This window comes from Chrysochloris asiatica, unplaced genomic scaffold (genome assembly GCF_000296735.1).
Source record: "Chrysochloris asiatica unplaced genomic scaffold, ChrAsi1.0 scaffold00181, whole genome shotgun sequence".
Classification (NCBI taxonomy): Eukaryota; Metazoa; Chordata; class Mammalia; order Afrosoricida; family Chrysochloridae; genus Chrysochloris; species Chrysochloris asiatica.
Genome location: NW_006408699.1, coordinates 317,506 through 340,460, shown reverse-complemented (window position 1 = coordinate 340,460; position 22,955 = coordinate 317,506). Strand labels below are relative to the sequence as shown.

The 22,955-nt window shown below is 36.4% G+C and overlaps 1 pseudogene; it reads left to right on the top strand.

Annotated features, from left to right (window-relative positions):
- The first annotated feature begins 7,574 nt into the window (after positions 1 to 7,574).
- On the top strand, positions 7,575 to 18,243 carry LOC102826061 (annotated as a pseudogene).
- The last annotated feature ends 4,712 nt before the right edge of the window (positions 18,244 to 22,955 follow it).

The following is a 22,955-nucleotide window of genomic DNA, read 5'->3' as shown; positions in this document are numbered from 1 at the left end:
TCCAACTTTCACATGAATATAAGGCTATTGAAAATACCATAGCTTGGGTCAGGTGCACTTTAGTCCTCAAACTGACATATTTGCTCTTGAAATATAAACAAAATAAAGTGGCCTTGTGCAACAGACCTAAGGCACATAGTTCTGAAACTGAACCCAAAGGTACAGGGAAAAGATACTAAAGACTGGAGAAGAGAGAAATGAACTAGAGATTAGAAAACCATCAAAGAGAATCAACAAAATCAAAGGTTGATTCTGTGAACAGATCAACAAAATTGATAAACTTTTAGATAGACTGACCTAAAAAAAAGAGATAAGACACAAATAAAATCAGAAATAAACTGATGATAATCTGGCTCCAGAGTCCTAAAGGAAAAGTTATAGTTCTATTTTAAATGGTGCAGAATCTCTTTGAGAATTTTTAGTACTGTTACGGATTTAATAACAACATATGGAATCCTGGTGTGTATAAGCACCAGATTGCGAACTACAAGATTGGTGGTTCAAACCCACCAGCCACTCCTTGGAAACCCTATATTAAGGTTGCTATGAGTTGGAACCTCAACAGCACTTAACAACAACAAAAACAAAAGAGATATGTTGAAGTCCAAATCTCCTGTAAATTGTAATATAACCTTTTTGGATATGGAATCTTTGGGGATGTTATCAGTTAAATGAACATGAACACAGGAATAAGGTGGGCAATGTAAGATCAGCACTGGACTGTGAACCATAAGCTCAGCAGTTCAAACCTAACAGTTGCTCCTCAGAAACCCTATACAGGGTCTTTATGAGTTATAACCAATTTGACGGCATTTCATACCAACAACAAGTCCAATCTGAGTGGTGTCCTAGAAAAAAAAGAGAAGAGAGACAGAGAGACATGTAAAGGAAAGACAGTCCTAGCATGACAGAGTTATGCTGCAGGTGCAAGCCAAGGAATATTTGAGGTTACCAGAAACGGAGACTGGAAGGGATCCTCCCCAAAGCCGTTGGAGAGAACATGGCCTTGCTGAAAATCTGAATTCAGACGTGTGGCCTTTACATCTGTGAGACAATGACTTTCTCTTTTATAATCTACCCACTTTGAACAAAGTATTTGTTCTGGCAGTCCTTGTAAATGAACATAGTCATAGACCTGCCCTGGGCTAGATGTATGCTGTGAAATACCTGAACAGGCTGTAAACTTTCACTTCTGGTTAACTTCCTACAAACAATAAGCGAGCTAAGGCAGAATTGTAAATAACCTGGGTAAGTCTAGAGTCAATCTGCAAAATCTGAGAGAATACCAATTCATCAAGAAAATACAACAATTATAAGCATATATATATACATCTAACAAGACATTCCAAACTATATAAAGCAAACACTGACAAATGAAGGTAGAAATGTGCAGTTCTGTTGTAATAATTGGAGACTTCAATTCTACACTTTTAATACTGGCTAGAACAGCTAAAAAGATTTTAAAAAAAATTAGAGGATTGAGCAACCCTATAAGTCAACAAGACCTATCACACTCTATCCAACAACAGAAGAATACACATTATTTTTAAGTGAACCCCAAACATTTTCTAGGATAGCTCATATGTTAGCCACAAATCAAGTCTGACAAGATTGCATCATATAAAGTATCTCCTTTCACTACAGAGGAATGAAACTAGAAATCAATAATAAGGAAAGGTAGAAAATTCATTAGTATGTGGAAATTAAACAATGCACTCTTAAACAGCCAACAGGTGACAGAAAAAATCATGAAAATTGTAAAATACTTAGAGATGAATGAACAATGTAACACAACATACCAAAAATTAAGGAATTCAGTCAGAGCAATCCTCAAAGGGAAATTTATAGTTGTAAACACCCATATTAAATCAGAAGGAAGATCACAAATCAATAACCTAACTATATACCTTACAATATAGAAAAAGATTTAGCTAAACCAAAAACTAGCAGAAGAAAGGAAATATTAAGGGCTTGAAAATAGTAAATACATTAGAGATTAGAAAAACAATAAAGAAAATAAAAATCAAAGGTTGGTACTATGAAAAGATCAACAAAATTGACAATCTTTTAGGTTGATTGACCTAAGAAAAGAGAAGTGACAAATAAATAAAATCAGAAATGAAATTGTAGACATTATTATCAACCTTACAGAAATTAAAAGGATTACACAATAATACTGTGAACAATTATAAACCAAGAGATTAGATTGTTGTTGTTGTTAAGTGCCGTCGAGTCGGTTCCGACCCATAGCGACCCTGAACAGGGTTTCCGAGGCTGTAAATCTTTACGGGAGCAGAAAGCTTCATCTTTCTCCCGCGGAACAGCTGGTAGTTTTGTACTGCTGACCTTGTGGTTCACAGCGCGATTCGTAACCACTACTCTACCAGATAGCCTAGATTAAACGGACCAATTTCTGGAAGCATGCAAACCTCAAAATTAGCGCAAGAAGCAATAGAAAGTATGAACAGACCTATAAAAAGTGAAGAGATTGAATCAATAATCAGGCAAACCTGATGGTTTCTCTCATATGTTCTACCAAACATTTAAATGACTATAAGAAATCCTTCACAAAAAGTTCTTCTGAAAATAGAAGTTGTTGAATTCGGTCGAGCTAGTTCCTACTCAAAAAGACACTATGCACAACAGAATGGAACACTGTCAGGGCCTGCACCATCCTTACAAATGCTGTTATGCTTGAGCCCATTGCTTGAGCCCACTGTGTCAATCTATCTCATTGGAGTCTTCCTCCTTTTCACTGACCCTCTAATTTATTAAGCATGATGTTCTTCTTCAGGGACTGGTCCATCCTGATAACATATATGAAGTATGAGAGAAGTTTTGCCATCTGGCTTCTAAGGAGCAGCCTGACTGCACTTCTTCTAAGGCAGATTGGTTCTATGGCAGTCTGTGGTGCTTTTAATATTCTTCTCCAACACTGTAACTCAAATGCATCGATTCTTCTCTGGTCTTCCTTGTTCATTGTCCAACTTTCACATGCATATGAGGCTATTAAAATTATCATGGCTTTGGTCAGGTGCATCTTAGTCCTCAGACTGATTATCTTTTGCTCTTTATTTTGAAGAGGTTTTGTGCACCAGATTTGCCTAATGTAATACATGGTTTGATTTCTTGACTGCTGTGTCCATGAGTGTTGATTGTGGATACAAGCAAAATGAAGTCTTTGACAACTTCAATCTTTTCTCCATTTATCATGATATCATTTATTGGTTCAGTTGTGAGGATTTTTGTTTTCTGTACACTGAGGTGCAATCAATAGTGAAGGCTGTGGATTTTGATCTCCATTAGCAAGTATTTTAAATCCTCTTTGCTTCCAGCAAGGAAGGTTGTCTCACCTGTATATTGCAGGTTATTAATGAGTTAATGAACCACATTCTTCTTCATATAATCTAGTTTTTTGGGTTATTTGCTCAGCATACAAATTGAGTAAGTATGGTAAAAGGGTACAATCCTGGTGTACATCTTTCCTGATTTTAAACCATTCAGTAACAACTTGTTCTGTTCTAATGACTGCCTCTTGGTCTATGTACAGGTTCTTGATGAGTACAATTAAATATTTTGAAAGAGCCATCCTCTCAATGTTAACATAGTTTGTCGTGATCCACACAATCAAAAGCCTTTGCGTAGTCAATAAAACACAAGTAAACATCTTTCTGGTATTCTCTATTTTCATTCAGCCAAGATCAATCGGACATCAGCAATGACATCCCTAGTTCTATGTTCTCTTCTGAATCCGGGTTGAATATCTGGCAGTTCCCTGCCAATCTACTACTGCAACCATTTTAACATTATCCTTAGCAGATTTTTATTTGCATGTGATATTAATGATACTGTTCAATGATTTCTGCATTCCATTCAATCACCTCTCTTAGAAATGGACATATATATGACACTTCCAATCAGGTAGTTGGTCAGGTAGCTGTGTTCCAAATTTCTTGGCACACATTAGCGAGTGCTTCTAGTACTGCATCAATTTTTTGAAATATTTCAATTGATATTCCATCAATTCCTGGAACCTCCAGTGCCTGCAGCACAGCTTGGACTTCTTCCTTCAGTACCATTGGTTTTTGATCATATGCTACCTCTTGAAACGGTTAAATATTGACCATTTCTTTTTGGTATACTGACTCTGTGTATTCCTTCCATCTTCCTTTGATGCTTTTTGCATCAGTCAACAATTTGCTCATTTTTGTTTTTAAGTGCTGTGGAGTTGGTTCCTACTTATAGTGACTCTGTATATATAGGAGCAGCTGGTAGGTTTGAACCACTGACTTCGTTTGTGTTTATCAGTCCAGTGCTTATCCTACAGTGCCAAACCATGAGTCATATTTGCCCAGGTAGTCCTTCAATATTTCAAGTTGAGGCATGAATTTTATGTTTAGTTCTTTCAGCTTGATAAATGCTGAATGTGTTCTTCCCTTTTGATTTTCTAACTCCAGATCATTGCATATTTCATTTTAATACTTTATGTTGTCTTCTCGAGCTGCCCTTTGGCATTTTCGGTTCAGCTCTTTTACTTAATTTATTCTGTTTGCTTTAGCATCTCTACGCTAGAGAACAAGTTTCAGAGGCTCTTCTGATATCCATTTTGTTTTTCCTTCTTTCTTGTCTTTTTAATAACTTTTGCTTTCTATTGTATGATATTCTCAATGTCACTTCATAATTCTTCTGCTGTTTGCTCATTAATGTCTAATGCATCAAATTTGTTCTTGAGATGGTCTCTAAATTCAGGTGAGATATACTTAAGGTCATGTTTTGACTCTCATGGACTTGTTTTAATTATCTTCAGCTTCATCCTGAACTTGCATCTGAACAATTTATAAATATGTTCTATAGTCTGCCCCTGGTCTTGTTTTGGCTGATAATACTGAGCTTCTTCACCGTCTCTTCCCACAGATGTAGTCAATTTGTTTCTTGTGTAGACCATTTGTTGAGGTCCGTGTGTATGTTTTTGTTGTTGTTGTTATTACTAAGTGCTGTTGAGTTGGTTCTGACTCACAGCGACCCTGTATAGGGTTTCCAATGAGCAGAAGGGGGTTTTGAACAGCCAATCTGGTAATTGACAGTCCTGTGCTGATCCTATAGCACCTTTTACATTGTTGAAAGAAGATATTTACAATGAATAAGTAATTGGTCTTGCAGATTTCTGTCATGGAATCTTTAGCATAATTTCTATCACCAAGGCCATTTTATTCAATTACTGATCTTTTCTCTTTGTTTCCAACTTCTGCATTCTAATCATCAGTAACTGTTATGCATTTTGATTGCATGTTTGATCAGTTTCAGATTAAATAAATTTATAGCAGTCTTCAATTTCATCTTTACTGGCTGTAATGTTTCGTGCATAAATTTGAATGATAGTGGTATTAACTGGTCTTCCTGGAGGTGAATGAATATTATCGTATAACAGATAGCATTATACTTCAAGATAGATCTTTAAATGTTATTTCTTATGAATATGACGCTATTTCTCTTGAATTTGATATTCCCAGTGTAGTAAACCATATGATTGTTGTATTCAAAATGTCCAAAACCAGCCCGTTTTGCCTCACTAAAGCTCTGGTAATTAATAGATATTTGCAGCTGTTTCTACTTATTTTGAGTTGTGCTCCATCAGCAAATGAAGGTCTTGAAAGCTTTGCTCCATTTATGTCATTATGCTATACTTTTAGGAGGCAATTCTTCCCCAGTCATATTTTGAGTGACTTCCAACTTTAGGGATTCGTCCTAAAGTTGGCATTATGTCTGATAGTGTTCTGCTACTGTTAATAATATTTTTATCTTCCAGCACTGTATATACCAATGTTGCACTACTATTCATAACATTTTTATGTTTTGGCACTGTATCTGACGGTGTTCTGCTGCAATTCATAATGTTTTTAGTGGCTAACCACTGTGGTCTGCCTCTTCTTCCTAGTCTGTCTTAGTCTGGAAGCTATACTGAAACCTGTCTACTATGGGTGACTCTGCTGATATTTTAAATACCAGTGGCATAGCTTCTAGCATCATAAAAACACACAAGTTATCATAGTGTGCCTAACTGACAGATGAGTGGTGAAAAATAGAAGAAGAGGAAATATTTTCTAACTCATTCTACAAGGCTGGTATCACTCTGTTACAAAAACCAGACAAAGGGATTATAAGAAAACTACAGACCAATATGCCTTATAAATAAATCAAACCCCAAACAAAATCCACTGCCGACTCATAGTGACCCTACATAATGTTTCGAGACTGTAAATCTTTATTGGAACAGACAGCCTCAGTTTTCTTCCTCAGAGGGTCGATGTGTTTGAACCACTGACTTTGTAGTTAGCAGCCCCATGCCTAGCTCACAGCGCCACTTAGGAATGTAAATGCCACTTACGAATGTAAATGTAACATATCCTTAGCAAAATTCTAAGAAACCTAGCACATCTACCAGTATATTTAAAGGATTATACCCCATGATCAAGTGGGATTTATCTGAACAATACATGGTGGTTATGTGCTGTGGAGTCGGTTCTCCTAGTGACCCTGTACAGAGTTTCCAAGGCTGTAAATCTTTATGGGAGCAGAAAGCCTCATCGTTCTCCTGAGGAAGAGCTGGGAGATTCGAACTGCTGATCCTAAGGTTAGCAGCCCGATTCGTAACCACTACACTACCAGAGGTCCTTGAATAATACATGGGGGTTCACATATTAATATCAATGAATGTAACGAATTACATTAAGAGAATGAAGGGAAGAAGACCACACAATCATCTCAATTAATGCAGAAAAAACGATGTAAACGCTCCACAAACTAGGATTAGAAGGGAACTTCTTCAACCTAATAAAGAGCATTGAAGCAAAACCTACAGTTAACATTATATTCAATGGTGCAAGAAAGAAAAAAAAAGTCCTCTAAGTTCAGGAACAAGACTGAAATGTTCACTTGCATTACTCATATTCAGCCTTGTACTCAAAGTTCTTGCAAAACAGTTAAGAAAAAGAAATAAAAGGTATCCGAATTGGAAAGGAAGAGGTTAAACTATCTCTATTCACAGATGGCATGTTATTATATATGTTGTTGTTAAGGACCGCTGAGTAATTCCGATCCATAATGACCTTGTATAGGATTGTTTATACATATTTATATATATATAAATTCTGTAGATATATTCTTATATATAAACAATCCTAAATAATCTACAGAAAACTTTTAGCTAATAGATGAATTCAGCAAAGTTGAAGGATACAAAAAATTTAATAGAAATCAGTTTTATTTCTATATGCCCTCCTAAAGAATGATCTAAAAGTAAATCACGAAAACAGTTTTATTAACAATAGCATCAAAAATGATAAAATATTTAAATAAATATAACCAAAGAATTGCAAGACTTTTATATTCAAAACTATAAAGTTCTGCCAAAAGAAAGTTTAAAAGACTTAAATAAAGGAAACAACAACAGCAAAAGAACCCCAAACAAAACAAATATCCCACTGCCCTAGAGTTGATACAGGGTTTCTGAGACTATAAATCTTCATGGGAGCAGAGCAGATAGACTCAGGTCAGCCTCATCTTTTTCTCGCATAATGGTGAGATTGAGTGAGGTGAGTTTGAACTGATGATCTTGCAGTTAGCAGTCCAACACCTAGCCCATATTTATGGATTGGGAGGTTGAATGATGACAATACTTCCCACAGTGATCTACAGAGTCAGTGAAATCTCTCAAAATACCAATGATCTCTTTTTGAGGAAGATTTGGAAAAGCTGATTCTCAGATTCACATGGAGTTGCAAAGTACCTTGAAGAGCTAGATCAGTCTTGGGGAAAAAAAAAAAAAGAAAGAAAGAAGAATGAAGTTGGAGGACTAATTTTTCCTAGTTTTATAACTTAATACAAAGCTAAAGTAATTAAGACTATGCATTACTGGTGTAAAGATAGATATATAGTGTGGTGGAATGCAATTGATGTGCCCAGAAATAAATCCTTAAATCTATTGTCAGTTGATTTTTGGTAAGGGTGCCAAGACCATTTCATGAGGAAGTGTAGTCTTTTCAAAAATTCTGCTAAGATAACAGGTTATTTACATTCACCCACATATAAAAATTAATTCAAAATGGAACGAGGACCTAAATATAAGAGGTAAACTAAAAAACCCTTAAAAGATTATATAGGGATAACTTTGTGATCTGGGATTTGTTTTCCTATTATTGTTGTTAAGTGCCATGGAGTTGGTTTCGACTCATAGCGCCCCTGTATAGGTTTTCAGAGGACCAGCCAGTGGGTTTGAACTGCTGATCTTGTGGTTTGCAGTCCAGTGCGCATCCTACAGGGCCACACCAGGAGTCCTTAGTTTCCTATTGTTGTTGTTGTTAAGTACCTTTGAGTCGGTTCCAGCTTATGGTGAACCGGTATAGGGTTTCCAAGTGAACTTGAACCCCAATTTTGCAGTTCAAACAGACCTTGCAGTCTAGCGCATTAACCCACAGCACTATACCAGAACTCTTTGTTTTCCAGTATGTGTACATACTTCCAAAAGTACAATCATCAAAATAGAAAACAAATTTGACTTCATGGAAATTAAAAACGTTTGTGCAGCAAAGGGTGCTGTCAAGAAAATAAAGCCAGTCCCAGAATGGAAGAAAATATTTGCAAATCATATATCTAAAAAGGATATAATATCTAGAAGATATTAAAAATTCTTATAAGTCAGTAACAAAAAGGTGCAGCTCACAGACATTTGCTGATTCTTTGAATCTGTAATACACTTGGTACAGGGAAGTAAGTTCAGTATAAGACTTGGTTTTGTACTGTTGTTTTTAGGAACTTTAGAGTTGGTTCCGACTCAGTGACACTAGCTAGGAATTCTGAGGTTGTAAATATTTATGGGAACAGAAGCCTTATCTTTCTCCCGTGGAGTCCTGGTGGTTTTGAACGCCGACCTGATGCTTATTGTCCAGTGCCACCAGCGCTCCTTAATTTTTGACTAGGGGTTTAGAAATAGGGTGGAAATGACACAGGAAGAGGTAAACATTGAGGAAAAGAAGAAAACCAAAAAACAAATGAAAGAAAAAAAATCTCACTCAAAAATAAGCTTACAAATGGAAATTTCAAAATAGTAAAAAACCCAAATGCTGAAAAAATCTGAAACTTACAAATAGATCATGAATTCATTAAAGATGAGTTATTTGTATGCAACAGTTTAACAATAACAATAAGAAGTTTATAATGTATAATCGATAGGTTGTTGTTTAGTGCTCTCAAGTTGGTTCGAACTCATAGCCACCCTGAGTAGGGTTTCCGAGGCTGTAAATCTTGCTGTTTTTTCCCGTTTGTTCTAAACTCCCTTTTTCTTTTACTGTGTTCTTTTGGATTAAGCAATTTTTATGATCCCAATTTTCTGTTTCATTGATTTTTTTAAAGACATACCTTTTGGTTTCATTTTTAGTGTTTGCTTTACAATTTACAGAAGACTTTCAAATTTAAACACACTGCAGTCTACCTTGGTTACGAATCAGGCAGCTAATCTCAAGTTCGGCAGTTCGAAACCACCAGCTGTACTGCGGGAGAAAGATGATGCTTTCTGCTCCAGTAAAGATGTACAGCCTCGGAAACCCTGTGCAGGGTCACTATGAGTCGGAATCGACTCCAGGGCATATAACAACAGTCTACCTTCAGGGTTTTGGTGTGGTGCTGTGGGAAAATGTGCCAGACTGTAAAGCTGCTTGAACTGCAAGGTCAGTGGTTCAAGCTCACCAGTTGCTCCACGGAAACCCTATACGGGGTCGCTATGGGTCAGAACCGACTCGACGGCACTTAACACCAACAGTGTACCTTCAAGTATTATTTTTCCACTTTACGTTTAGGATAAGAACTTTACAATAATGTATGCGTTGTTGTTATTATGTGCCGTTGAGTCGGTTCTGAACCACAGCGACCCTGTACAGGGTTTCCGAGGCTGTAAATCTTTACGGGAGCAGAAAGCCTCCTCTTTCTCCTGCGGAGTGGCTGGTATGGGTAGTCCCTGACTTTTGCCGTATTAGAGTTACTGCGAACGAACAGCATTTACAACCGTCCTTTTTTTGCTTGTGTACATCCTATCGTTAGTAATATGGACTCCATGCAATGTGCATCTCATAATGAGCTTATGTTATCATTGTCAGATGTAAATTTCCCATTCCCCAAAGACAAATAAAGATTGAATTTATAAAGATACTGATAATACAAGGCAATAATAATGGGGGCAAATGAGGTAATTGACTTAATATCTGAACCCCATATCGCAATACAAGAATCGCATGTATTCCCCCCTGTAGTCTTTTGTGCTATTTTTGTCTTATTTTATTGTTGTATTATAAACGTCATAGTACAAGGGGGCTTCAAAAGGTTTGTGGAAACATTTACCGTGAACTCTTTGAAGCTCCCACAAACACTGTATATCTTTGCTTTAGAAAGTTAACTTATAAAGATACTTTAAAAGAAAGAAGAACTATGTTTTATATTGTCCACATATTTACCATTTCAACTTAGTTTAGTTCTTTATGCTGCTCCACATTTTCACCTGTTATTTTTCATTCTGACTGAGGGATTTTTATGTGTGTGTGTATATGTGTGTAATAGTTGTTGATTGGTGATCAATTTTCCAGCTTTTGTATTTTTTAAAAAATCGGTCATCTTTATTGAAGTGTACTTCAAATTTGCATACCACAATTTCACCAGTTTTAATTATATAATTCAGTGATTTTTTTTTAGTATATTTACTAAATTTTCTTAAACACTAAATGACTGTACAACCATTAAATCATTTCTAATTTAATTTTTCTACTAGAGGAAACCTCCTGCCCTTTTGCATCTATTCCCCATTCCCACTCCAAGCATGAGGCAACAACTAATGCATTTACTTTTTCACACTTTTCTGATTTTGTTTTGATAATATTTTATTGAGGAGTTTTTCATCTATGTGCTTGAGAATTATTAGTTGTAATTTTTCTTGTGGGATGTTTGTCCAGCTTTGATATCAGAATAATAGTGTCCTTATAGAATGAATTTGGAAATGTTCCCAACACTTTTCAGGGAAATTTTGTAAATTATTCGTATTTATTCTTTGGTAGAATTCACCAGTGAAGGCCTACAGGTCTGAGGTGCTTGTTGTGGAATTATTTTAAATTATTAATTTAATATTTTTCTTTGTTTTAAATTTGTTTCTTCTTGACTCTGAAAAAATTTCCATTTTATCTAAGTTATTCAATATGTTGATATGTAGTGGTTCATATATGTCATATATTCTCTTGTTGTTGTTGTTATGTGCCGTGGAGTCGGTTCTGACTCATAGTGACCCTGTACAGGGCTTCCGAGGCTGTAAATCTTTACAGGAGCCGAAAGTCTCATCTTTCTCCTGCGGAACAGCTGGTAGTTTCTAACTGCTGGCCCTGAGGTTTGCTTATGAGTCTTTAAATTGATGTAAGGACAGTAGTAAAGTTCATTCTCTAAAATAATTAAGCATCCTTTTACCTTATTGTTATTTATAATAATTGTTTTAATGTATTTATTTATTAGTTCTAGTTGTATACTTTATTTCTGAGTCTATTTTTCTTGACTGATTTTTCTGCTCATTATGGGTTGCTTTTTTTTGCCTGATTTTTAAAGTTGGATGCCAGAGCTTGTGAATTTTACTATATTGGTCCTGGATATTACTTTATTGCTCAGTTTTGAGCTCCCCTCCCCCCAGAATTACTTAGAAACAGTTTGATCATTTGAAACCTTTGTTAGTTAGAGACATAACAGCATTTAATTTTGTCCCACTTGTGATTCTTCTGTTTAATGTCCTATGGGTTGCAAAGCTTTCTAGTGTGGCTGATAGGTACATGTAGTACTTCTGGTTCTGTGTGAGTTGTGAGGATTGGTTCCTTTCAGGCCGTTCTTCCCTTAGCCACTGGTAGTTTCTTCCCCTTAGTTCTAAAAAGCTAAAGACAGAGACCCTCTACACATCTCCACAGCTCTCTATCTGAATCTTTCTCCTCTGTGTAGATGCAACTCTAGCCATCTTGGCTTCTCTGATACTTTGATTCCTCTCTTTAAGTCAAGAAGATCATTGAATATTGTCTGTTCTTTAGAGAGTTGTTGTTGTTGTTATCTAAGCCAGGACAATCGGAGGGCTAACTTTGTTTTCCTCTCTCAGGGATCAGTATCTGCATTGTCTGATGCAAAATGTTTGAAAACCACTGTTTCATATATTTGTCTAGGCTTTATGTTATCGTGCAGGAGGGTAAATCTGGTCTTTTTTATTCCATTATGGTTAGAAGTGGTATGAGGAAACAGATGTGGCATGTAAATTAACAAAAGATAGTTAATATAAATTGGATATGGGTTCTTAAGAAAGATTATTCAAGGAAGCTCTCTCTTAGATCTTAACTTAAGAGCTAAATGATGAGAATGAACAAGGCATGCAAGTATCTGGGGGAAGAGAGCTAGTACAAATACTGTAGAACTAGAACAAATGATTTAACTAAAACCCTATCTTTTATTCCTCATAATTTGTAACTGTCCTACAATGGAATGTGGTGGTAGTGTGCTATGGAGTCAGTTCTGACTCATAGCAATCTGGCATAGGGTTTATGGCCCTGTAAATCTTTACAGAAGCAGAAAACCTTATATTTCTCCCGTGGAATGGCTGGTAGTTGTGGCCTGACTTGTAACCACTCCTCTACCAGAGCTCCCTATATTACTCTGTTATTCAGCCAATCTGGGCTCCTGTCAACCTGCTATTTATACTTCTTCATGTATTTCCCCTCTGATATCATTCCTCCATCTTAAAGTATCTTTTATTTATTTATTTATTTTTTCTATTTCACTCTGGAAATCTTGTGGCATTGTTAACTATGACCAATTGCTGTCTCCTTCATGGAATTGTTCTTGATAGCCTTATTAAGACCTGACAACTTTTTTTTTTTTTTTACCTTAAATTCCTATAGCACTGTTTTGTGCACAGGATTCTAAACACTTAGCCATATTTTGATGCTTCCTATTTTCTGTTATTTGGGGGTGGGGTTGAATTCTATTTTGGTCACTCCTGTATCCTGGTGGCAAGAATAGAGTCTTGCATAAAGTAGAAAATTAATAATTGTTTGCTGAATGGATATTTTATGCTTTGCTTAGTCGTATGAATATCTTTCTCTGAAACAGGACATTTGATATAGCTAATGTGACATGAGACTTTTCATGTATGTATATTGTAGAAACTATCACTCGTCTGTCAGTTTGTCATTCTATGGTAGCTTGTGTGTTGCTGTGATGCTGGAGGCTAGGCCGTCGACATCTTAACTACCAGCAGGGTCTCCCATGGTGGCCAGGTTCAGGTGGAGATTCCAGACTAAGACGGAGTAGAAAGAGGGAGAGGCAGACTACTTTTCAATGTTCAGTCACTGAAAATCTTATGAATAGCTTTGGAATATTGTCAGATACAGTTCCAGAAGATGAAAAATATAATGAATTGTACCAGAATATTGTCAGATATTGTGCTGGAAGATGAGCCCCTCAGGTTGGAAGGCACTCAAAATATGACTGGGGAAGGGCTGCCTCCTCAACGTAAAGCCAAGCTTGATGACACAAATGGAGTAAAGCGTTCTGGACCTTCATTTGCTAATGGAGCACAACTCAAAATGAGGATAAAGATCTGCAAAAATCCTGTAATAATTAGAGCATGAAATGTATGAAATATGAATCTAGAACACTGGAAGCTGTCAAAAATGAAATGGAATGCATAAAGACTGATATTATAGACATTAGTGAGCTGAAATTGGCTGGTATTAGTCCTTCCGAATCTGATAATCCTATAGTTTTCTGTGTTGGGAATGACAAATTCAAGGGGAATGGCATAACATTCATCATTAAAAAAAATATTTCAAGTTCTGATTTGAAGTACAATCCTGTCTGTGATGGGATACTGTCCTTACACCTACAAGGAAGACTAGTTAATACCACAATAATTCAAATTTATGCACCAACCACAAAATCCAGTAATGATGAAATTGAAGAATTCTACCAACTTTTTTAGTTTGAAATTGATCAAACATGCAGTCAAGATGTATTGATAATTACTGGTGCTTGGAATGCAAAGGTTGGAAACAAAGAGGAAGGATCAGTAGTTGGAAAATATGGCTTTGGTGATAGAAATGATATGGGAGATTTCATGATAGAATTTTGCAAGACCAACAATTTATTCATTGCAAATACCTTTTTTAAAACAATGTAAAAGGCAACTATACACATGGACCTCACTGGAGAGACTACACAGGAATCAAAGGGACTACACCTGTGTGAAGAGACATGAAAAAGTTCCATATCATAAGCCAAAAAATGCCGGAAGTAGATTGTGGAACAGACCATCAATTGCTCATATGCAAGTTCAGGTGAAAGCTGAAGAAAATGAAAACATATCCATGAGAGCAAAAAGATTACATTGAACATATCCCACCTGAATTTAGAGACTGTCTCAAGAACAGATTTGATGTATTAGACTTTCATGACTGAAGATCAGAAGAGCTATGGGATAGGTATAGAGAAAATCATTAAAAAAGAAAGCATAAGATAAATTACATGACTGGAAAGAAATAAAAGACCAAAATTGATGTCAGTAGAGACTCAGAAAATTGTTCTCTAGTGCAGGGATGCTAAAATGAATGGAAGAAATGAGGAAGTAAAAGAGCTGAACAGAAAATTTCAAAGGACAGCTCAAGAAGATAGAGTATTATAATGAAATGTGCAGAGACCTGGAGTCAAAACCAAAAAGGACGAACCCTGTCAGCATTTCTTAAGCTGAAAGAACTGAAGAAATAAGTCAAGCCTTGACTTGAAATATTGAAAGATTCTACTGGCAAAATATTGAGTGATGCAGAAAGCATCAAAAGAAGTTGGAAGGAATACACAGAGTCACTGAACCCAAAAGAAATAGTCAATGTTCAACCAATTCAATAGGTAGCATATGATCAAGAACTGATGGTACTGATGAAATAGATCCAAGCTGCACTGAAGGCACTGGAGAGAAAAAATGGCTCCAGGAATTGATGGAATACAAATTGAAATGTTTTAACAATCTGATGCAGCATTGGATTAGCTCACTCATCTATACCAAGAAATTTGGAAGTCAGCTACCTGGGTACAAAAATGTCATTATAAGAATTTAAGGGAAAAAAGTATCAGTTCTGACTAAGGTTATCAAGCACAATCCCATGAAGGAGACAGCAACTGTCCATAGTTAACAATGATACAAGATTTCCAGAATTGGAAATTGAAGAAAAAGTTATTTTAAGTTGGAGGAATTGTATGAGAGGAGAAATAAAGAGTAATGTGTAGAAAGATATCCATATTTGTGCCCATTCCAAAGAAAGATGATCCAACAGTATGCAGAAATCATCAAACAATATCATTAATACTACATTTAAGTAAAATTTTGCTGAAGATAATTTAAAAATGACTGCAACAGTACATCTACAGAGAAATGCCAGAAATTCAACCTGGATTCAGAAGAGAATGTGGAACTAAGGATGTCATTGCTGATGTCAGATGGAACTTGGCTGAAAGCAGAGAATACCAGAAAAATGTTCACTTGTGCCTTATTGACTATGCAAAGCCTTTTCTTTGTGTGGATCATGACAAGCTATGGGTAACAATGTGAAGAGTAGATATTCCAGAACACTTAATTGTGTTCATAAGGAACCTGTACATAGACCAAGAGATAGTTGTTTGAACAGAAAAATGGGATACTAAATGGTTTAAAGTCAGGAACGGTGTGAGCTAAGGTTTTATCCTTTGTCTATACTTATTCAATCTGCATACTGAGCAAATAATCAAGAATCTGAGGTATATGAAGAAGATTGAAGAATTGGGATTGGAGGGAGACTCATTAACAACTTGTAACATGCGAATGATACATCCTTGCTTGCTGGAAGCGAGGTGGACAAGATACTTAAGGATGAAGATCAAATATGGATTGGACCTCAATGTAAAGAAAACAAAAAATTATCATAATTGGATCAATAAGTAACATCACGATAAATGGAGAAAAGATGGAAACTCTAGTTAAGAATAAAATGATGTGTTACATTAGGTAAAATCTACTGCACAAGACCTCTTTAAAGTGTTCTAGAGCAAAGATATCAGTTGAGGACTAAGGTGCACCTGATCCAAGCCATGTGGCATTGTAGGATAAGTGCAGGACTGCAAGGTTGGTTTGAACCACAAGATCGGCAGTTCAAACTCACCAGTCTTTCCTCGGAAACTGTATATAGGTCTCTATGAGTTGGAACTGACTCGATGATACTTAACAAGACAACAACATGCATGTGAAAGTAAGACAACGAACAAGGACGATGATAAAAGAATTATTACATTTGAGTTACTGTATTGGAGAAGAATACTAAAAGTATCATGGACTGCCAGAAGAACAAGCAAATCTAAGTTGAAAGAAGTATAGCCAGAGTGCTCCTTAGAAGCCAAAATGGCAAGACTTCTTTTTTCATACTTCAGACTGTTGTCAGGAAGAACCAGTCTCTGAAGAAGGACATCATGTTTGTATAGTGGAAGGAAAAGAAGATCACCAATGAGCTGGATTAGCAGTAATGGGCTCAAGCATAATAACAACCTGTGAGGTTCACACAGGACTGGGCTTCATTCTTGTGTGCATAGGGTCAGTATGAGTTGGAACTGACTTGATGGCACCTACCAACAGCAGTATTTCTAGACCTTGCTAGTGTGTGCAAGAAAATTAAGTGAAAATTTTGGGGGGATAAAATATATGTAACATAAAAGTCACCATTTTGCCATTTTCACATGTACCATTTCAACCCACTACCATAGTTGATGCCAGCTCATAGTGACTATGTGTAGGGTTTCTGAGACTGTAAACTTTTACAGGATCAGAAAGCCACATTTGGCTTCCATGGAGTGACTGGTGGGTTTGAACTACCAACCTTGCAGTACAGTGCTTATCCTACAGTGCTACCAGAGTCCCTTATGTGCCATTCAATGACATTAATTACGCTAACGCTATTATACAACCATTACCACTGTTTATTTCCACAACTTTTCACCAATCCAAACAGGAACTCTGTACTTTTTTTTAACAACAAATCTCCACTTTCCTCTGTCCTCAGCCTCTGGTAACCAATCTGCTTTCTTTTTCTATTCATTTGCCAATTCCAGATATTTCATATAAATGGAATCATACAATGTTTGACTTTTTTCTCTAGTTTATTTCACATAGCATAATGCTTTCAAGACTCATTCTGGCTGGAGCATACAATCAGAAAAGTGGGATAATATTCTATTGTATTTATATACCCCATTTTATCCATTTATCTGTTGAATTGAATTGTTAATGAGTTTTTGGATTGTTTCTGTGTTTTGGCTATAGTGAATAATTCTGCTATGAACATTGGTTTACAAGTATCTGTTAAGAGTCCCTGCTTTCAGTTCTTTTGAATATACCTAGTATAAAGTATGTGTAAATGTCTTAACTTGTGAAACACTTGCTAATGGAATCAACATCATTGTGGTCACACTAGACAGTCACTTGGACCATATGCAGAATTACATGTTTCATGTCTGGTTATTGATGCGGCCGATCGAATCTTAGATGTTGGATTTGAAGAGTAATTAAAGTAAATTATAAAATTTATGCCAGTACGGAGACAGACCATGCCTTTTCCTGCCACACAAACTCGAAAAGTTGCAGAGATGGTGAGGATTTCTCTGAAACAGGAGCCCTTATACGTTGGTGTTGATAATGATAAAGCCAATGCAACAGTGGATGCTGTTAAGCAAGGATTCCTTGTTTGTGCCTCTGAAAAAAAAATTCCTTCTGCTCTTTACATTCCTTAAGAAGAACCAAAAGAAGAGCTAATGGTGTTCTTTTCATCCTGAAAGTCTTTTCATCCTACCACTATGAGTGGCTAAACTGCATTGATTTACCTGTTTTGGCCATTCATGGAGGACAGAAACAAAACAAACAGACAATCACATTCTTTCAATTCTGCATTGCAGATTCAGGGATATTGTTGTGTACAGATGTGACAGCTTGACTGTATTGTTCAGTATGACCTTCCTGATTACCCTAAGGAGTATATTCATCATGTGGGTAGAATAGCCAGAGGTCTAAATGGAAGAAGAAATACCCTGTTCATTTTGCTCGTAGAAGAATTGGGTTTCCTTAGTTGCTTGAAGCAATCCAAGGTTCCACTAAATGAATTTGAGTTTTCCTGATCCAGCTTGAAAAACTAATCGAAAAGAACTACTAGATTGCAGTGGGTTTGGTTTTGCTTTTGGATGATTAATGATACTGGAACCTTTTCAAGAATCTTGGTGTGGTGCTACAGGATAATGCGTTAGACAGCAAGGTTGGTTTGAACTGTAAGGTCGGTGGTTCAAACTCACCAGCCGCTCCTTGGAAACCCTATACAGGGTCACTGTGAGTTAGAACCTACTCCGATGGCACTTAACAGCAACACTTGTATATCTTTCTCAAGTTCTTCACTCATTTTTAAACTGGATTGTTTTGCCTTTTTTTGTTGATGACAAGTCAAACAGTATTGCTACAAAACCATAAAAATCTTATTAAGCAAAATTATCAAAACATTAAGCTATTAGAAAACATGCTGAGTAACAATAGCTTCACGGTTTGAAGATCTCTGAATTCTTCTAGAAGGGTTAAAGATGTGGAAACACTGCTTTGAAGAATTCTGAGCTCTTCAATTCGTTGTTATTAGGTGTGTCGAGTCAGTAACAGAATGAAACACAGTCCAGTTCTACGCCATCCCTACAATCATTGCTACACTTGCCTCCATTGCTGCCGCCACCAGGCTAATCCATCTTGTTGCTGGTCTTTCTTTTTCTTAGCTGACCCTTCACTTTATCAAAGGAGCTCCGGGAGCGTAGCAGTTAGAGTCAGACTAGAATCTTGGAACTCACCAGCTCATACCTCAAGGTCAGCAGTTCAAAACTGCCAGCTGCTCTGCAAGAGAAAGATGAGTCTTTCTACTCCAGTAAAGATTCACAGCCTCAGAAACTCTACACAGGGTTGCTATGAGTCGGAACCAACTCCATGGCACACCACCACCACCAACACCACTTTACCAAACATGATATCCTTTTCTAGGGACTGGCCCCTCCTGATAATACATCTTAAGTATGAGAGATGAAATCTGGCTGCTTTGGTTTCTAAGGCGAATTCTAGCTGTACTTCTTCCAACACTGATATGTTTGTTCAGCTGGCAGTACATGGTATATTTTATACCACATCAAAGCAGTGGTTTTCACATCATTGAGGGACTCAAATTGTGTTCCTTTTAAATATCATTAGAGTTATTTGTTGTTGTTAAATGCTGTTGAGTTGATTCCAACTCACAGTGACCCTGTGTAGGGTTTCTGAGGAGTGGCTGGTGAATTTGAACCACCAACCTTGTGGTTCAAACCTACCTTGGATCCAATGCATTATCCCAGAGCACCATACCAGAACCCTTTGAGTTACAGGACCAAAAATAAGTCTGAATGGGCTAGATAAGGGCCGTAGGATGAATAGGTCAGGTTTCCTAAAGAAATTCTTGTAAAACAGCCCTTTGTTGTTGTTATGTGCTGTGGCGTTGGTTCCGACTTCATAGTGATCCTGTACAGGGTTTCCAATGCTGTAAATCTTTATGGGAGCAGCAAGTCTCATCTTACTCCTGTGGAACAGTTGGTAGTTTCGAAATGCTGACTGTGAGACTAGTAGCCTGATTTGTAACCACTATGCTACCAGAACTCCTTTGCTATCAGAGCTCCTTTGGTAGCAAACAGCCCTTGCTACCCTCAAAAAATGAGAAAATGCATTATTTTGATGGGAAAAAAAATTATTTGGCAAAGATGTCCTGGTCTTTTACTCACTAATGCAGTTTTCAATTTTCTAAAACGTCTTCATGATTGTCTTGTGTCCTTCAGAAAATATATGAAGGTTACCCCTTGAGTTTCCCCCCAAACAGTCACCATAATCTTCTGAGCTGACCTCTCTGTCTTGAACTGAATTGGCCCAGCAGATCTCCTCAGAAGTCACTGTTTTAATTGGACCTGTTGTTTGAAGGCATCCTAACAATACAAAGATTAAGACTAAGACTAGTATATATCCACTGACTGCAGAGACATGATTAAACATGTTTTGCCTAGAGTAAGCCCATGAATGTATGCACTGGCACCATAGTAGCAACTTTCTTTGACTTACTGTCATATCTTCTGAGTATTAAACACTTATCTGATATATGCTTTACAATTATTTTTCCAATTCTGTTGTTGCTTGGTTTTCATTTTGTTATTAGTGTCCCTTTTATTCACAAACATTTTGATGAAGGTTAATTTATCCAATTTTTTCTCTTTTGTTGTTTGAGCTTTTGGTCTCATGTCTAAGAATTAATTGCTAAATACAAGATTTTGAAAACTTTCCCATAGTTTTCTTCTAAGAATTTTATGGCTTTAGATACTACAATTAGGTTGCTGATCCACTTTGAGTTACTTTTTGTATATAGTATACAGTAGGAGACCCAACTTGATTCTTTTGCCAGCTGTCTCAGCACCATTTTCTAAGACTATTATTTTTTCTCCATTGAATATACCTGACACCTTTATCAAAAATTGATTGCCAGTGAATGAATGGATTGATTTATGAACTCTCAGTTTTATTCAATTGCTCAAGATGTCTTTTTTTCAGACTAGTACCATACTGTTTTGATTACTAAGCTTTATACTAAGTTTTGAAATTGGAAAGTATGAGTCTTTCAACTTTGTTCTTTTTTCAAATAAACAACAAAGATACCTTGCATTCCATATGAATTTGAAGATCAGTTTTTTCCATTTCTGGACAGTTTGTAAGTTATGTGAGATGTTGCAGTGACTTGCAGAATCCTAAGACAGTAGAGAGAGTACTGAGGGGAGGAAGAGTAACTGATGCTAGAGATGATGGAATGGTGTAGCAGTTTGGGACACCTTTAACCTCTGCCTCATGGGAACCAGCTTTGTGCTGATTCTTTTAAAAGAAATTATTTATGCAGATTGTGTAGTTACATTTTTCCTACCAGTGTCCTTTACCCAATTAGCATCTGGGACTATATATTCCACTAATCTGTTTTGTTGATTCTTTATTTCCTGTAACAGTTGTCCACTCTGAATCATTGTTACTTCAGAGAGGCACTGATGATTAAAGATAGTCTTATAATTATCCCAGCTGTTTTTCTCCCCTATCAGTTTGCTCCCAAATGGCTTCACCTAACAGAAATTGATCAGAGTCCTAGGCATAGAGTCCTAAATCTCCAACTCTTCAGAGAAGACCCTTTTCATGTCCAGACTAAGGCCTTTCTCAGGATAATTGATACAAGGAATCATGTATATCCTGTAAGGGAATTTCCACCCCATGTGGTCCAATCTCCAAACATATACTAGAAAATAAAAATATTGAGCAGCCCAAGTAATTCCAAAAGTCTGTGGTATCTAGTTCAAGTCTTAAATAACACCATGTGGGAGAGATTAAAATATATGTATGAGATCTTTTCCTTGTTTTAGAAAGGCACAATCAGGCTAAATATTAATTCAATTGAAAGATTGCATTGTTTAAACAGCACACACTTGAATCTTCAACACTAGCATTGGTATTTTTGGTGACTTCAGTTTTCTTCATGATTCACCCTGATGCTTCTCTCAAAATGAAGGTAGTCTTAACCTTAAGAACAGCAACTGCTAGAAGCTCCTTAATGTTAGCTTTGCTAAAACAAAGCCAAATTGTTTCTCAGACACCTTATTTAGTAAGTTAGTAATAGTTAATGCTTAGTGTGAGTAAATAAGGTATGCCTATGGATAGGCAGCTTGTAGTCTTCTATATATATGATACAAGTAGAGTTGGAAGTGGTGGTTATTTATTTTAGAAGCACTGCATTCTGCAAGACTTTTGATTCATTGTCTTGTATAGTCTTATAGGGTTATTACACTCTATTTATTTATTCATTAAACTAATTCTTGATTGCTTTCATTAGTTCACTCATTTGTTAAAAATATTTATTGAATTTATTTTATGTATTTAGCAGCATAATAGACCCTGGGAAATCAGCAGGAAACAAGATGGAATTATTCCATAATGTCATGGAACATAGACACTAATGGAATCTTTTGAATTAAACCCCAAATCAATATCTTTTTTCACTCTTGGTGATGAAAAAAACAAAACAAAAACTCCCATGCCCTTAGGAAGACAGCAGCATTGTTGTTGTCCCTGATGTCCTGACCTGACTCTGGAAATCATATTTAGTTTAACTTAATGATTCATTCATTGATTTAGCTGAATGGCATTCTTTGCTTCCTGTCTCCAGCAGATGCATGTCTACTGGACCACAGGAATTAAACTGTCATGGTGAGAAAACTGATACGATGATACAGTTTAAAAATATTTGTGCTCTTTTCTTATGTAATCAGGGATTTTAATAAAGAAAATAACTCTCATTTATTGCTGATCAAATCACTAAGCTCTTTTCCTGGTGAATGTTTCACTCTTATCCCCATAAAAACAATTTGTTGCTTGTTTTATACATGCTCCTGCAATTACTTTTTTGGAAGCATTATTGATATGCGGTTGTAATTTGACCTGAATGCCCAAGTACTTCCTTATTTAATGATTTTTTTTTTTTTTTTTATTCACAGGGAAGGAGGTAAAAAGAAACCTAAATGGGATGTGAGGAAATGACTTGAGAAGACATGATAAGCTATTTATTTTCACTTTAGTGGTATAGTTTGCAAGGTTAATCATAAATGATTTCTCTTTTGAGCCCACTTCTTCCTCTAGCTACTGTCTTAATTCGTTGCTCTTTAATCGAACCTCTTGGAGTATAGTTGTTTATGCTCCAATTTTTGTGCCTCTCTAGTTTTTGAACTTTCTTTCTACTACTCCATTGAACTGTTCTTGTGAG